Source organism: Pagrus major, chromosome 15, assembly GCF_040436345.1.
Source record: "Pagrus major chromosome 15, Pma_NU_1.0".
NCBI lineage: Eukaryota > Metazoa > Chordata > Actinopteri > Spariformes > Sparidae > Pagrus > Pagrus major.
This window is the reverse complement of record NC_133229.1, coordinates 6,699,832-6,706,345: the sequence shown is the minus strand read 5'-3', so window position 1 is coordinate 6,706,345 and position 6,514 is coordinate 6,699,832.

Below are 6,514 nucleotides of genomic sequence, written 5' to 3'. Positions count from 1 at the left end.
AAATGATTGAGGGAAATAGAATTATTATCCAGTGCTATTTTTTCAGGAGCCCTGTGAAAAAACGATTTTAGGCCTGCATTATGTTCATGTGTTGTGGCACTGTGGAATTATGGGTCAGGTTATCATAATTGCATCAGCTGGTACCTATTTTGTCCTCTATTTAAAAATAAACACTTGTGATTTAGTGCAAATGTGGCAGAAGAGGGCACTGTTAGTCCAGCGCGCTCTCTGCTCACCATCAGTGTTAATGTAAAAGTGTCGGCAGCAAAGATTCTTTGAGTGACATAATATGACAGTGTATTGACATATAGACAGCACTGGCAATATGTGCTTCCTATAAATGATGGAAGGAGGTGAGAAATGGTGTAAGTCAGCAGAAATGAGACACACACACGTGTCGACACAATCATGAGCACACACACACATACACACGCACGCACGCACACACACACACGCTATGTCTGACTTCTCCATCCACCCTAAACAAGAATGACACTGAGATACAGACAAGTGTTCTTGTCGCTGAAGCCTGAAATTGCCTTTCCTTCCTGCTGCTGATTGTGTTTCACACTCAGTGAAACAAGACCTGGGACCCCATGACAGATGTGTGTATGTGTGTGTGTGTGTGTGTGTGTGTGTGTGTGTATTTCATTTGTGCTACACTCATACCAATTTGAAAGAGATTTGATATTCTGCTTGTGAGATTGAATTTATGCATGGAGGGTGCCCACTGTTCAACAAGAGAGCTTTCCGGTCAGTTAACCAGCCACCGATCTAACTTCCCGTCCCGTTAGCAGGTGGTGGGACTGCACTCTGTCCTGTGGCTGTGCATCCGCTACAATGAGGTTAAACTTTATTGCAAATGTATTTTTCCACAACAGTCTCTTTTTCAGTTCTTTTTCAGTTTCTTCTACAGCCTACTTGGTCTGGTGTGAGCTAGTGGTGGCTGTAATCAGCTTATGTCTGCTAATTATTTTATTGTTGTAACAATGATGAATGAATGTTGGTTCAGTTCACTAAATCTTCACTACTTTGTGTTTTTCAGTGGTGGAAAGTAACTTTGTACATTCACTTAAATAATGCACTCAGGTGTGTTTTTAAACATTTTAAAACAAGTCCCCATCACTTCAGTTGTTTAGGAGAATGCTGCAACACTGATTGCTGTGAAGCTCCAGAAATGTTTTGTGGACCAGAAACTTCCCCAGACTTTCCATCAGCATGAGAGGGAGTAATTTTTTCATGTTTGACAGCTGTGGTTATTTATTACACTGCAGATTCACATAATATGTAATCAGTTCACATTTAATTACAAAATATATGAAGTATATATTTTATATCATTATAATATATATATATATATATATATATATATATATATATATATATATATATATATATATATATATATATATATATATAAGTACATTTAATGCTTTTAATTTCCACTTTCTAGCTCATAATTATAACTTGCCATGTGAATATATATATATATATATATTAATAATGTAATATAAGTTATAATTATGAGCTAGAAAGTGGAAATTAAAAGCATTAAATGTACTTAAGTACAGTTATAAACACAGCACTTTCAACAGAGTATTTTTACATTATCTCTGTCTTTACTGCGCTTAATAAAGAATTTGACAACTTGTTTCACCACTGTGTAACTGGTTCAAACACAAAACCTCTTGCCTCTTCTTCTTCTTCTTCTTCTTCTTCTTCTTCTTCTTCTTCTTCTTCAAAACATCTTGTTTCTAGTGATACAAACTTTCCACCCTTTGACACTGATGTGGTTTTTATGTTAATGCACTGATTAATGTTTGCATTCCCTCTGGGGAAGTTTAATTCTACACAGGAAGGTCAGAGGTCACAGTCAGCAGGGGAACAGCACCTCTGGAGCTGGCAGGAGTTTGGCATCACTCTTGTTCAGTGACACATTCATCAGGTTGGTTGGGTGCTCGCTGACATGAAGGATTGATGCCAGGTTTGCTGTGTCAAGGTCAGTCTCTGACTCACTATGCCAGCCTGCAGGCTTGTTTTATTTTACCAGATGGGCTCATGTTTGCATTGTAGGACAGTTGAGAGAGAGTCGGACAATCAGAGGAAACACCTCAGTCTCATTGTCCTCATTAGGAAAACACAACAAACCTTCAGCTTTCCATTAAGGTTGAATAAAGACTCCCATCACTGACTGAGGCAGTTTGACCCTCGTCTGTTTCACAATCCATCAAACACATACAGCAAGGTAATCCCACTCCTTCAGCCCAGATGTCATCCAGCCTGGCCTGTGGACTAGAAATACATATACACACATACTTACACAAAACACAATTAGATTACTTACATCTCAGATTTGTTTGTCTCCTTCAGATTAACTCCACAGCTGCTCGGTTTTAGACAACAGGGAATATGTGATTAAATGTGTAAAAGGCAGGTGGTCAGATGTGATAAGTCAGAAGGAAATGAGGAGTTATACTGAGGTTGTACTGGAGAAGGTGGAATGTTTCTATAAGCAGAGTGTCTCTGACCTCCAGTGGTAAACAGCAGAAGTACATTATAGAAAAGAGAGAAACACTAGGTGGTGCCACTGGTGTGAGAATGAAACACGTCAGGGTGTAAGAGCAGAGTCCAGAGAGGAAGTCAGTGCATAACACACACACACACACCTAACTAAACACACACACGTTAATTATGCAGCTGACATGACGCATGCTTAACCACAATATGCAGCACAGCTCAGTTCAAAAACCAGTTCTTTCTTCTTTCAGACCAGTTCAAACATCAAAGTCGAGCGAGTTACATGTGCCAGGCTGGAGGATGTTTGCACACTGTCAATATTTCAAGTCCGAAGGTTGAAGATCAGTCGTTCTGTCTTTGCCTCTCCAGGATATAGGAGTCACCAGCCCCCGCTGGTCTGTGTGAATCCTCTTTACATAGGCACACATCACCTGAGCATTTGTGTTTGTCCAAATCTGAGAAGGAGAAGGAGAGGAGCAAAATCACACGTGAGAGCCACTTTCTGTGTCATCAGTCATGTAGTTTCAAGTGAAACTCTGATAAGCTGCTGTCAAAACATCTATGTGAAGTGTAAGTGAAATATCAGAAAAACATGCAACAGAGACACTAGTGCGTGTGTCACTAGATCACAATCACAATAGGTGTGTCTGTGCCCTCACTGGTGGCAATAACTCTAATTTCCTCCTCCAGTGACTTCCTCCTCCTCCTCTTCCTCCTCCTGCTGCACAGAAAACCTTTTAATGCACTTGTTTTGAAAAAGCTGCCTTTCTATTGATTTTGTTGGCTGCTGTCACAAAAAGAAATCTGAGGAAAATTGGCTGCTGCTCAGGCGTCTATAATAAAAGCCCGGAGTAGTTTATTCAGCTGAGCTTATATCACAATGTAACCTCTATGCTTTAAATGCCAGGAATCCTTTTAATCTCCTGTCATTAACCTAGATTGTCGTGGGTGGTTTCCAGGAAAGAAGAAAAGTTGAAATTCTGTGCAGGTTCATCTGTGGCTGCTGGACGACCTGTCTGACGTTGACAGGCATGTGTCATGTCTGAAGAAGGTGTGACAGGCAGACAGTGGGTCGGGTGGAGGAAGCAGATAAAGGGCTGATTGATTTATGAGTGTGATGTGTGTGTGACAGCAGAGGCGCGTGGCTTTTCTGGCGTCAAACCGGTCTGGGAGGAGCTGGCGTTGTTTGCGTGAACCAGCAACAGTATCTGTTTGTTTTGGGGAAGAAAAGTGCAGAGCTTCCCTTTGTCAGTTCAATTGACATGCTTTCCATAATGGTGGCATCCACAAAAGTGTCTCAGAGTGGAAACGAGCCTGTTATTTGCCAGCTGTACAATGGCTGCACACAGACATGACTGTGTTTCTGAACGCCATCAGTGTTTCCATTAAATGTACAGACTGAATGGACACAACGTTTGGTTTTTTCTCTTAGTTGTTCATCCATTTTTTGGTGATGTGAGACTACAGTGGAGGACTTAAAGACGATTCTAGCTCCAGCGATTAGTTGTACTGTACTCAACTCAATCCTCTTAAAACATCCGGACTGTCAAAACTCTTTATACCACATCTGTCTGTCTGACGTCTCCAACATCAAAAGGGGGAGTAAAGAACTCTGGGAATATATGATGGAGCTTTCATAGGTGGATGGAGGGAAAGAAAATGTGAAAAATGACCTCAAACATGAGACATCAAACCTTTAAGTCAGTGTCTGTCAGTTCTTTGTGACACTGTCTCTCTGTTACAAAGCAGAGTGTTGCACAATAATCAGTGGAGAGTCATGTAAGAGCTATTCGTCCTTCATCAATTCTAATGAGTCACGCTGACTTTGCTTTCTGATCTCTTCCATTGTATAGTTTCCATTTGTGCGGTTGTGCTTTCACTTGTATTAGGACCCATGCTTTATAAAGGTGTGTCTTTTCATTCTTGTGGTTTATCAAACCGTCGCTGACGAGCACAAAAGCACCGCAGCTCGAGTCTAAATGAGAATAAACAAGACAGAGAGATAATACACAAAGGAAGAACAAGAGGAGTTGTACGTATCAACCACACCAATAAGATCCCTACACTTTCTACTCTGTCTCACTGAAGGTTACCTTGATATGTGATTGATGTCTGTGAGCTAAAATCTATTTTTTATTATCATCTGTCACTGAGAGCCCTTTCATCTGTCTCTCCTGGGACGGCATGTATTTACAGCCGGATTCACGAGGAATAAAGGAAAGATCTGTTGAAATCATCTTTTCTCTGAGATGTAAATCTGGTCCAGGAATAGAACAGGTGTTTTAATCTCAGATTAAGTCACCTGGCAGGTTATTTCCATCAGATGGAGTGCTTTAAAAATAGCGCAGGCAGATAAATTGCAGTCAGTGTGTTGGAATAGAGTTCAATACTAAAATGATTACATTTTACACTGCATTTACAATGGCAGCAATATTCACTTTAATTGATTTCACAGATAACTTTCACTGTTGATTTTGTATATTTATTATTTATTCGTTTTATTTTAAAGTTGGACAGTGTTGAATTGAATGGAACCAATGAGCTTGTGGGAATTTTTGTTGGAGCTCTCAGGCAGATCATTTATCGCTTCACTTCACTTCACTGCACTTCACTTCCCTTCACTTCATCACCTTATCTCAATCCACCTCTGAACTCAAAGGTGCAGTAGACGATTCTGGATAAGTTGATTCGATGACTAGACTTGTTGTTGGTGTTTGGTCTGAACATTAACAAACAATCTAGAAGTGAGACTCAACAATCTTTCTCCAGAATGGACCACTTCACCTTTAAGTGGCTTAATCTTAAATCATTTCATTGGCACAAGCTTGTTGGAAGCAAGTCTGAGATGAGATGCAACAATTCAGGGCAAAAATTAATTAGAATCACTTTTCCACAAATATTTTGCAATAAGGCTTAACTGTGATCCCTTAAAGAGAAAAATGTCTGGTTGCAACCCCTTGTCACAGGTTATCTACCAGTTTTGATCACTGATTTTCAGAGGCTCAAAAAAGGTAAAAACAAACCAATAATTCACAAGAAATAAAGAGTGAGTCTCTACCTCCACACAGCAGTGACTTTAACATGTAATATATAACATTTCTGCATTTAAATGTCTATTATTATTAACTATAAACAACTAGACTGAGAGAGTGAGGAAGTCAGTGAGATAAGTCACCTTATCTGTGAACATTTTGAGTTTCATCAAATATATTTTCATTGGCAATGCTGGTTATTTAACAATGGAGACAACAACTCCCATCATCCAACGCTAGCTGCTGTCTTATTTTTTTATTTTTTTATTGAGAGAACTCAAATGGAAGAAATGACATGTTGTACATTTAAGCTATATGCAAATGCCACCATGCTCACATATTCACAACAATGACCATGCTAAAGGGTTGATGCTAATCAGGTGGAATGTTTACCTTCATCATGCTAATATTTAGTCATTAGCACTACACATAAAGTACAGCTGATGAGAATTTAATGAGATTTGCAAGTCTTTAGTCATAAAACATGCTGGATACATTTTAATTATGAGCTGATGGTGCAAGAGGAAAAAGTGAGGGATTACAAAAGTGATAATTCATCCTGAGGTGGATTCAAGCACACTTTTACAGCTTTTAGGCCAGTAAATCCAACAGTTGTTGAGATATTTCATCTAGAAAACACAAATGTGGTCATCATGATGGAACAAGAATCAAAGTCACCATTATGATTCATTCTTTGGGGAACACAAATCATCAAAACACCTTCTCTAAACCTACACTATCACTATCTTCATCATTTATTTCATTTCTCATGTTAAAGGTTAAATTTGTAAGATAGTTGATTGTTGAGTCTCATTCCCAACTCATCAAAGACTGATGCTTTGCTTTGGTGGCCAGCAAGACCTACCAACCCATAACACAGGTACTGTATTTGATGATCATACGAATTGAATCTTGAAATAAGACAGTAATCTGTCGTGGTTGATTTGATGGTGCATACATCAACA